Genomic DNA, 11,531 nt, shown 5'->3' with positions numbered 1-11,531 from the left:
TCAATGCGAGCTGTGGCAAGAAGGATTGCTGTGTCTGTCAGCGTAGTGTCCAGAGCATGGAGGCGCTACCAAGAGACAGGCCAGTACATCAGGGAGACGTGGAGGAGGCCGTAGGAGGGCAACAACCCAGCAGCAGGACTGCTACCTCCGCCTTTGTGCAAGGAGGAGCAGGGAGGAGCACTGCCAGAGCCCTGCAAAATGACCTCCAGCAGGCCACAAATGTGCATGTGTCTGCTCAAACGGTCAGAAACAGACTCAGAGGGTGGTATGAGGGCCCCGACGTCCACAGGTGGGGGTTGTGCTTACAGCCCAACACCATGCAGGACGTTTGGCATTTGCCAGAGAACACCAAGATTGGCAAATTTCGCCACTGGCGCCCTGTGCTCTTCACAGATGAAAGCAGGTTCACACTAAGCACATGTGACACACGTGACAGAGTCTGGAGATGCCGTGGAGAATGTTCTGCTGCCTGCAACATCCTCCAGCATGACCGATTTGGCGGTGGGTCAGTCATGGTGTGGGGTGGCATTTCTTTGGGGGCCGACAGCCCTCCATGTGCTCGCCAGAGGTAGCCTGACTGCCATTAGGTACCGAGATGAGATCCTCAGACCCCTTGTGAGACCATATGCTGGGTGCGGTTGGCCCTGGGTTCCTCCTAATGCAAGACAATGCTAGACCTCATGTGGCTGGAGTGTGTCAGCAGTTCCTGCAAGAGGAAGGCATTGATGCTATGGACTGGCCCGCCCGTTCCCCAGACCTGAATCCAATTGAGCACATCTGGGACATCATGTCTCGCTCCATCCACCAACGCCACGTTGCACCACAGACTGTCCAGGAGTTGGCGGATGCTTTAGTCCAGGTCTGGGATGAGATCCCTCAGAGACCATCCGCCACCTCATCAGGAGCATGCCCAGGCGTTGTAGGTAGGTCATACAGGCACGTGGAGGCCACACACTACTGAGCCTCATTTTGACTTGTTTTAAGGACATTACATCAAAGTTGGATCAGCCTGTAGTGTGGTTTTCCACTTTAATTTTTAGGGTGACTCCAAATCCAGACCTCCATGGGTTGATAAATTTGATTTCCATTGATAATTTGTGTGATTTTGTTGTCAGCACATTCAACTATGTTAAAGAAAAAAGTATTTAATAAGATTATTTCATTCATTCAGATCTAGGATGTGTTATTTTAGTGTTCCCTTAATTTTTTTGAGCAGTGTATATTACATCTAATAAGTATCGAGTGAATTAAGAATAATTGTATGGCTTAGATCATGGAAAGACCCTTTTTAATGGTAACCCATGTGAGTGTATGATTTGAAGGAGTCAGGCGCAGGAGGGTAAATCACAGAATAGAGTTTATTCCATAGTACACAGTTACGCTGGATAGCGTCAACAGTCCAGTGCGCAAAACAGGCGCACTGGAACAAATACAGGCACACGGGGAAAACAATACAAAGTACAGGTAGCTCCACCGAGTTACACTCATCTCACATGAAACAATCACCCACAAGGACAAGGGGGCATAGGGAACACTTATACATGTACTAATGAGGGGAATATGAACCAGGTGTGTGCAATTGACAAGACAAAGGGAATGAAGAGATATGGAGCGGCAGTGGCTAGAAGGCCGGTGACGACGAACGCCGAAGCCTGCCTGAACAAGGAGGGGAGCAGCTTCAGAGGAAGTCGTGATAGTACCCCCCCCTTGACGCGCAGCTCTAGCAGCGTGCCGACCCCGGCCTCGGGGATGGCCAAGAGGACGCGGAGCAGGGCGAGCCGGATGGCGACTGGAAATCCCGCAACAGGGAGGGATCGAGGATATCCCTCCTGACCGTACCCCTCCCACTCCACGAGGTACTGAAGGCCCCCCACCCGACGCCTCGAATCCAGGATGGAACGGACGGAGTACGCCGGGGCCCCCTCGATGTCCAGAGGAGGTGGAGGCACCTCCCGCACCTCAGACTCCTGGAGCGGACCAGCCACCACCGGCCTGAGGAGAGACACATGAAACGAGGGTTAATACGGTAATCGGGGGGAGTAATAACCTATAGGTAACCTCGTAGATTCTCCTCAGGACTTTGAACGGCCCCACAAACCGCAGGCTCAGCTTCCGGCAGGGCAGGCGGAGGAGCAGATTCCGGGTCGAGAGCCAGACCCGATCACCCGGTACGAAGACCGGGGCCTCACTGTGGTGGCGGTCAGCGTTGGCCTTCTGACGACGCAGGGCGCGTTGGAGGTGGACGTGGGCAGCGTCCCACGTCTCATCTGCGCGCCGAAACCAGTCATCCACCGCAGGAGCCTCGGTCTGGCTCTGGTGCCACGGTGCCAGAACCGGTTGGTAACCTAAAACACATTGGAATGGTGTTAGGTTAGTGGAGGAGTGACAGAGTTCTGGGCATATTCAGCCCATGGCAAGAACACCGACCACTCCCCCGGCCGGTCCTGGCAGTGGGACCGCAGGAACCTACCCACATCCTGCTTTACCTGTTCCACCTGCCCATTAGACTCGGGGTGCAAACCAGAGGTCAGGCTGACCGAGACCCCCAGACGTTCCATGAACGCCTTCCAGACCTTGGATGTGAACTGGGGACCTCGGTCAGACACTATATCCTCTGGTACCCCGTAGTGCCGGAATATGTGTGTAAACAGGGCCTCCGCAGTTTGCAGGGCCATGGGGAGACCGAGCAGAGGAAGGAGGCGGCAGGCCTTGGAAAAGCGGTCCACAACGACCAGGATGGTGGTGTTACCTTGCGAGAGGGGAAGATCAGTCAGGAAATCAACACTCAGGTGAGACCATGGTCGTTGTGGAACTGGTAAAGATTGTAACTTACCCGCTGGGAGGTGCCTATGTGCCTTACTCTGGGCGCACACCGAGCAGGAGGAGACATACACCCTCACGGATAAGAGCAGGCACGTACTGCAGCCCAGCTGGACACTGAGGTGGAGATGGCTCTGTGCGTAACGCCTGCTCTATATCCGTGGCCATCGCCCATACTACCGGCGCCACAATGCAGGAGGCCAGAAGTATAGGGGTGTTGTCTCTGGACCTCTCCTCTGTGTCATACAGCCGTGACAATGCGTCTGCCTTCACGTTCTTCGTAACCGAGATGTATGATGGTGTGAAATCAAACCTGGTGAAGAATAGGGCCCACCTGGCCTGGCGAGGATTCAGCCTCCTCGCTGCCCGGATGTACTCCAGGTTACGGTGGTCCGTCCAGACGAGGAAAGGGTGTTTAGCCCCTTGAGCCAATGCCTCCACACGGTCAGGGCTCGGACAACAGCCAACAGCTCCCGATCACCAACTGTTGTCCGTAGTTCTGCTCCCGCCGGGCAGAGCTTCTTAGAGAAGAAAAGGCCAGGCGGAGCTTGGGTGGCGTGCCTCGAGCGTTGAGATAGGACAGCACCTATCCCTACCTCGGACGCATCCACCTCCCTACGAACGGTAGTGATGGATCGGGTGGGCCAGTACCGGGGCTGAGGTGAACAGACCCCTCAGATTACTGAAGGCCTTGTCAGCCTCAGCAGACCAGCGGAGCCGGGATGGCCCACCTTCAACAGAGATGTAATGGGAGCTGCGACCTTGCCAAAGCACCGGATAAACCTCCGATAGTAGTTGGCGAAGCCAAGAAAGCGCTGCACCTCCTTAACCGTGGTGGGAGTCGGCCAATTACGCATGGCTGAAATGCGATCTCCCTCTATCTCCACACCTGAGGTGGTAATGCGGTATCCGAGGAAGGAGACGGAGTGCTGGAAAGACATACACTTCTCTGCCTTGGCATAAAGGTCATTTTCCAACAGTCGGGCCATCACTTTGCGAACCAGGGACACATGCTCGGTGCGCGTAGCAGAATACACCAGAATGTCACTGATGTAGACCACTACACCGCAACCAAGCATGTTCCGAAACACCTCGTTCACAAAGGACTGGAAGACGGATGGAGCATTCATCAAACCGTAGGGCATCACCAGGTATTCATAATGCCCCGTGGTTGTGCTGAATGCTGTCTTCCACTCATCCCCCTCTCGGACAGGCACCAGGTTGTACGCACTCCTGAGATGTAATTTGGTGAAGAAGCGCGCCCCATGCATTGACTCGATCACTGAAGGAATGAGGGGGAGAGGACAACTACATCTTATAGTCTCCTTGTTCAGTGGTCGATAATCAATGCAAGGGCGTAGACGCCATCTTTCTTCACAAAAAATAAACTTGAGGAGGCGGGTGAAGTGGAGGGACGTATATTTCCCTGGCTCATGGACTCGGTGAAGTATGTTTCCATAGCCTCCGTTTCAGCCTGTGACAGGGGATACACGTGACTCCTGGGAGGCACAGCGTCTACCCGGAGGTTTATCGCGCAATCCCCCAACCCGATGACGTGGTAACTTGGCAAATCGAGGTATTCGGGGGGGGGGGGATGCGCATGGTGGAGGTACTGTCTGGACTTTCCACCGTGGTTGCACCAACGGAAACACGTAGACACCTACCCTGACACTCTCGCGACCACCCCGTGAGAACCCTCTGCAGCCATGAGAAGGTGGGGTTGTGGAGTGCTAACCAAGGGATACCTAATACCACAGGGAAAGCAGGAGACTCAATAATAAAAAAAGTGACTTGCTCGCAATGAGTCTCGTGGGTAATCATGGTGACTGGTGCTGTAACTTCCTTAACAAACCCGGACCCTAATGGTCGACTATCAAGTGCTATGATGGGCAGTGGAATGGATAGGGGAATCAATGAAATGCCTAGACTGTGTGAGAATGCCATGTCCATAAAGTTCCCAGCTGCGCCTGAATCGACTAGCGCCTTACACTGGGGAACTACCATGTGATCAGGAAAGTAGATGGGTAGGGTACAGTGCGCAGCAGAGGGCTCTGAACAAGTGTGGGTGTTCGATACCTGGGGTGATGCGAGAGTGCCCTGCCTGCCGCCTCCAGACCCAAAAGAACGCTGACGACAACGTGCGGTGTAATGTCCCGTCATGCCACCAGAATGACACTGGCGCTGTCGTACTCCGCTCTCTCGGATCGCAGTTCCCCCCAGCTCCATCAGCTCGGGATCCGAGTCGGCCGGGGTGGGAACGGGCAGACCCCCTCCAGGACGTCCTATGGCTGCCAGCAGTTTTTCCAAACGGATGGCCATGTCCACCAGATGCGTGAAGGACAACATGGTGTCCCGGCAGGCTAGCTCCCTTCGGACGTCCTCCCGCAGATGGCACTGGAAGTGGTCGATAAGGGCCGGCTCGTTCCACCCGGACCCAGCTGCTAGAGTCCGAAACTCTAAGGCGAAGTCCTGCGCAGTCCTCGTACCCTTCCTCAGGTGGACCAGCCGCTCGCCTGGCTCTCGACCTTCGGGCGGGTGATCGAAGACAGCCCGAAAGAGGCGAGCGAACTCCCCTTAGTTGTCCGCGGCTCCTCCTTCGTTTCAGACCGCGTTGGCCCACTCCAGGGCTTTCCCCAAGAAGCAGGAGACGAGGGCGGACACCTTCTCCCGCTCCGATGGGACCGGCCTGAATCCTTGGCAGAGTGCAGCTGTCCCGTCGAACTCCCGTGGTTGGGATATATGGATCCCTTGGGGTGTGGGTGGCTGGATCCGGTTGCCCAGCTGGTCTCGACAGATCGGGTCCTCTCCTCTCCAGGCGTTGGACGGCCTGAAGAACCCGATCCAACGCTTCTCCCAAGCTGGCTAGCATCGTTGAATGCTCCTGGACCCGTGCCACGACTCCAGGCATGCGCTCCTCTCCCGCTGACTCCATAGCAGGTGGGTGATTCTGTGAGAGTGTGATTTGAAGGAGTCAGGCGCAGGAGGGTAAATCACAGAATACAGATTTATTCCGTTGTACACAGTTACGCTGGATAGCGTCAACAGTCCAATGCACTGGAACAAATATAGGCACATGGGGAAAATACACCCCGGCAATACAAAGTACAGGTAGCTCCACCGAGCTACACTCATCTCACATTAAACAATCACCCACAAGGACAAGGTGGCAGAGGGAACACTTATACATGTACTAATGAGGGGAATATGAACCAGGTGTGTGTAATTGACAAGACAAGACAAATGGAATGATGAGATATGGAGCGGCAGTGGCTAGAAGGCCGGTGACGACGAACGCCGAAGCCTGCCCGAACAAGGAGGGGAGGCAGCTTCGGAGGAAGTTGTGACAGGGAATGAGAACTCAATATGGACTGAACAGACCGCTAAAGGGGTAGAAACAAATAAAAACACTTATCTTGATCAGATCTTGAAAAGCAGGCTTTTTTGAGAAAGGGCATTGGCAAGATTAGAACCTGTGACCTTCTGGTCTTTGTACCAGTGCCTAGGCCACTGTGCTAGTAGGGTTGAGTCATTTAGAACATCAGTAAATGACATGTCTGATATGGGCAGAAAGCTTAAAATCTTGTTAATCTAACTGCACTGTCCAATTGATACATTCACCTCCTGAAGGTAAATAATGTACTTACATTTAGTAATCTTGCTCTGATTTGTCATCCTAAGGGTCCCAGAGATCAAATGTAGCATAGTTTTGTTTGATAAAATCAATTTTTATATTCAAATGTAGGAACTGGGTTCTATAGGGCGGCAGGTATCTTAGTGGTTAAGAGCGTTGTGCCAGTAACCGAAAGGTCGCTGGTTCTAATCCCAGAGCCAACTAGGTGAAAAATCTGTCGGTGTACCCTTGAGCAAGGCACTTAACCCTAATTGCTCCTGTAAGTCGCTCTGGATAAGAGCGTCTGCTAAATGACTAAAAATAAAAAAATAAAAAATATATATAGTTTAAATCCCTGCTGTCTCTGGCTCCACACCCGGCCATCTAGATGTGTGAAAGTTAGTTTATAAGCTAATGATCCATCATTCCTGGGAGTGTGTAAACTTACAAAAATGATATGGTAATACAAAATGTATGTTCTCTATAGTTATGAAAATGTACGAACTGACTTGATACAAAATAGTCCAGTATTGCAACGCTTCACTGGATCAATCTGAAACATTGCACACACACTGCTGCCATCTAGTGGCCAAAATTTAAACTGCAATATTATATTGTGGCCTTTCTCTTGCATTTCAAAGATGATGGAACAAAAAAAATAAATAGAAAACATGTTTTTTTGTTTGTATTATCTTTTACCAGATCTAATGTGTTATATTCTCCTACATTAATTTCACATTTCCACAAACTTCAAAGTGTTTCCTTTCAAATGGTATCAAGAATATGTGTATCCTTGCTTCAGGTCCTGAGCTACAGGCAGTTAGATTTAGGTATGTCATTTTAGGCGAAAATGTCGATCCTTAAGAGGTTAAAGTGTGGCTGAACTCAGAGTCCGCATGTTTTTCTGCTGCTCATTATGAAAAACAAGATACTCTAAAGCGGGATGTCATGTGCCTTTTACTGAGGAGTGGCTTCCGTCTGGCCACTACCATAAAGACCTGATTGGTGGAGTGCTGCAGAGATGGTTGTCCTTCTGGAAGGTTCTCCCATCTCCACAGAGGAACTCTGGAGGTCTGTCAGAGTGACCATCGGGTTGTTAGTAACCTCCCTGACCAAGGCCCTTCTCCCCTGATTGCTCAGTTAGGCTGGGTGGCCAGCTCTAGGAAGAGTCTTGGTGGTTCCAAACTTCTTCCATTTAAGAATGATGGAAGCCACTGTGTTCTTGGGGACCTTCAATACTGCAGACATTTTTTGGTACCCTTCCCCAGATCTGTGCCTTGACACAATCCTGTCTCGGAGCTGTATGGCCAATTCCTTCGACCTCATGGCTAATTTTTGGCTGCCTTTTTGAGTGGGTGAATATTTTGCTCAGCAAAATATTTCCCAATTATCCACGTTGAAATGACATGGTGTGCCCAGTGGGTTCTGTACACTAATTGAAATCATCCACCTCCCAAAATAAAGTTAATTTCATTTGCATGTTCAATATAACTTATTAGGACTGGGCAGTATAATGCTGTGTTCATAACCAAGTGGGTAGTTGGTAATTACCAGTTGTGAAGTCGTAAATACGAGTTGCGTGCATTCACGTTTTGAACTGGGAAATACCACCATACATGGAGGTCATTAGAAGGCTTATGATTGTGTTGCTCTTTTTTTGCCCATAAAACATTTATCCAGAGTGATTCACTTTCTAAATCAAAAGGAAGATGAACAGAATACATTTTTTATCAACAATTTGTATTTTGTTCTTACCATAAACTGCTTGCTCTCGTTTTTGTTGACAAATTATGTCAGAGTGCAAGTGGGAAACTCAGAGCACATGGATGATAGACTAGTTTCCCACTAGTGATTTCCAGTTGGTGGGGCGTTCAAGTGGATTTTTCCCAGTCGTATGCTGATATTTACGAAATTACGAGATGTGATCGCAGCATTAGTCCAATCTCATTTTAGGAGGAAGAAGCAGCTCTTTCATTCCTCAGTTGCTTTCCAAAAGGGCACACTATATCCTATACAGTGCACTACTTTTGACTAGGGCCCATAGGACTTTTGTCAAAAGTAGTGCACTATGTAGGGAATAAGTTGCCATTTGGAACAGACACCCAGTATAATTTTCTCTGGATTAGTTCCGCTGAGGCTGGCCGACACATTCCTTTTTGTTTAGAATACGCTTTACATAAACCATTTTGACTAATGTTGGTATTGTGTGGTCAACACAGTGCTTGTTGTGAAGACACAGGGAAGTAGTATTACCATGTACAGTTGAAGTCGGAAGTTTACATACACTTAAGTTGGAGTCATTAAAACTCGTTATTCAACCACTCCACACATTTCTTGTCAACAAACTATAGTTTTGGCAAGTCGGTAAGGACATTACTTTGTGCATGACACAAGTAATTTTTCCAACAATTGTTTACAGACAGATTATTTCACTTATAATTCACTGTATCACAATTCCAGTGGGTCAGAAGTTTACAGACGCTATGTTGACTGTGCCTTTAAGCAGCTTGGAAAATTCCAGAAAATGATGTCATGGCTTTAGAAGCTTCTGATAGGCTAATTGATATAATTTGAGTCAATTGGAGGTGTACCTGTAGATGTATTTCAAGGCCTACCTTCAAACTCAGTGCCTCTTTGCTTGACATCATGGGAAAATCAAAAGAAATCAGCCAAGACCTCAGAAAAACAATTGTTGACCTCTACAAGTCTGGTTCATCCTTGGGAGCAATTTTCAAATGCCTGAAGGTACCACGTTCATCTGTACAAACAATAGTACGCAAGTATAAACACCATGGGACCACGCAGCCGTCATACCGCTCAGGAAGGAGACGCGTTCTGTCTCCTAGAGATGAACGTACTTTGGTGCGAAAAGTGCAAATCAATCCCAGAACAACAGCAAAGGACCTTGTGAAGGTGCTGGAGGAAACAGGTACAAAAGTATCTATATCCACAGTAAAACAAGTCCTATATCGACATAACCTGAAAGGCCGCTCAGCAAGGAAGAAGCCACTGCTCCAAAACCGCCATTAAAAAGCCAGACCACGGTTTGCAACTGCACATGGGGACAAAGATCGTACTTTTTGGAGAAATGTCCTCTGGTCTGATGAAACAAAAAAAGGGGGTACAGTGAGGGGAAAAAAGTATTTGATCCCCTGCTGATTTTGTACGTTTGCCCACTGACAAAGACATCTATAATTTTATAATTTTCAGTCTATAATTTTAATGGTAAGTTTATTTGAACAGTGAGAGACAGAATAACAACAACAAAATCCAGAAAAACACATGTCAAAAATGTTATAAATTGATTTGCATTTTAATGAGGGAAATAAGTATTTGACCCCTCTGCAAAACATGACTTAGTACTTGGTGGCAAAACCCTTGTTGGCAATCAGAGGTCAGACGTTTCTTGTAGTTGGCCACCAGGTTTGCACACATCTCAGGAGGGATTTTGTCCCACTCCTCTTTGCAGATTTTCTCCAAGTCATTAAGGTTTCGAGCCTGACGTTTGGCAACTCGAACCTTCAGCTCCCTCCACAGATTTTCTATGGGATTAAGGTCTGGAGACTGGCTAGGCCACTGCAGGACCTTAATGTGCTTCTTCTTGAGCCACTCCTTTGTTGCCTTGGCCGTGTGTTTTGGGTTATTGTCATGCTGGAATACCCATCCACGACCCATTTTCAATGCCCTGGCTGAGGGAAGGAGGTTCTCACCCAAGATTTGACGGTACATGGCCCCGTCCATCATCCCTTTGATGCGGTGAAGTTGACCTGTCCCCTTAGCAGAAAAACACCCTCAAAGCATAATGTTTCCACCTCCCATGTTTGACGGTGGGGATGGTGTTCATGGGGTCATAGGCAGCATTCCTCCTCCTCCAAACACGGCGAGTTGAGTTGATGCCAAAGAGCTCCATTTTGGTCTCATCTGACCACAACACTTTCACCCAGTTCTCCTCTGAATCATTCAGATGTTCATTGACAAACTTCAGACGGGCCTGTATATGTGCTTTCTTGAGCAGGGGGACCTTGCGGACGCTGCAGGATTTCAGTCCTTCACGGCGTAGTGTGTTACCAATTGTTTTCTTGGTGACTATGGTCCCAGCTGCCTTGAGATCATTGACAAGATCCTCCCGTGTAGTTCTGGGCTGATTCCTCACCGTTCTCATGATCATTGCAACTCCATGAGGTGAGATCTTGCATGGAGCCCCAGGCCGAGGGAGATTGACAGTCATTTTGTGTTTCTTCCATTTGCGAATAATCGCACCAACTGTTGTCACCTTCTCACCAAGCTGCTTGGCGATGGTCTTGTAGCCCATTCCAGCCTTGTGTAGGTCTACAATCTTGTCCCTGACATCCTTGGAGAGCTCTTTGGTCTTGGCCATGGTGGAGAGTTTGGAATCTGATTGATTGATTGTTTCTGTGGACAGGTGTCTTTTATAAAGGTAAAATCTGAGATTAGGAGCACTCCCTTTAAGAGTGTGCTCCTAATCTCAGCTCGTTACCTGTATAAAAGACACCTGGGAGCCAGAAATCTTTCTGATTGAGAGGGGGTCAAATACTTATTTCCCTCATTAAAATGCAAATCAATTTATAACAATTTTGACATGCGTCTTTCTGGATTTTTGTTGTTATTCTGTCTCTCACTGTTCAAATAAACATACCATTAAAATTATAGAATGATAATTTCTTTGTCAGAGGGCAAACGTACAAAATCAGCAAGGGATCAAATACTTTTTTCCCCTCACTGTAGCTTGCAAGCCGAAGAACACCATCTCAACCGGGGTGGCAGCATCATGCTGTGGGTGTGCTTTGCTGCAGGAGTGACTGGTGCACTTCACAAAATAGATGGCATCACGAGGAAGGAAAATTATGTGGATATATTGAAGCAACATCTCAAGACATCAGTCAGGAAGTTAAAGCTTGGTCGCAAATGGGTCTTCCAAATGGACAATGACCCCAAGCATACTTCCAAAGTTGTGGCAAAATGGCTTAAGGACAACAAAGTCAAGGTATTGGAGTGGCCATCACAAAGCCCTGACCTCAATCCTATAGAACATTTGTGGGCAGAACTGAAAAAGCGTGTGCGAGCAAGGAGGCCTACAAAC

Source organism: Coregonus clupeaformis, chromosome 8, assembly GCF_020615455.1.
Source record: "Coregonus clupeaformis isolate EN_2021a chromosome 8, ASM2061545v1, whole genome shotgun sequence".
NCBI classification, from domain to species: Eukaryota; Metazoa; Chordata; class Actinopteri; order Salmoniformes; family Salmonidae; genus Coregonus; species Coregonus clupeaformis.
This window is presented reverse-complemented; position numbering follows the sequence as displayed.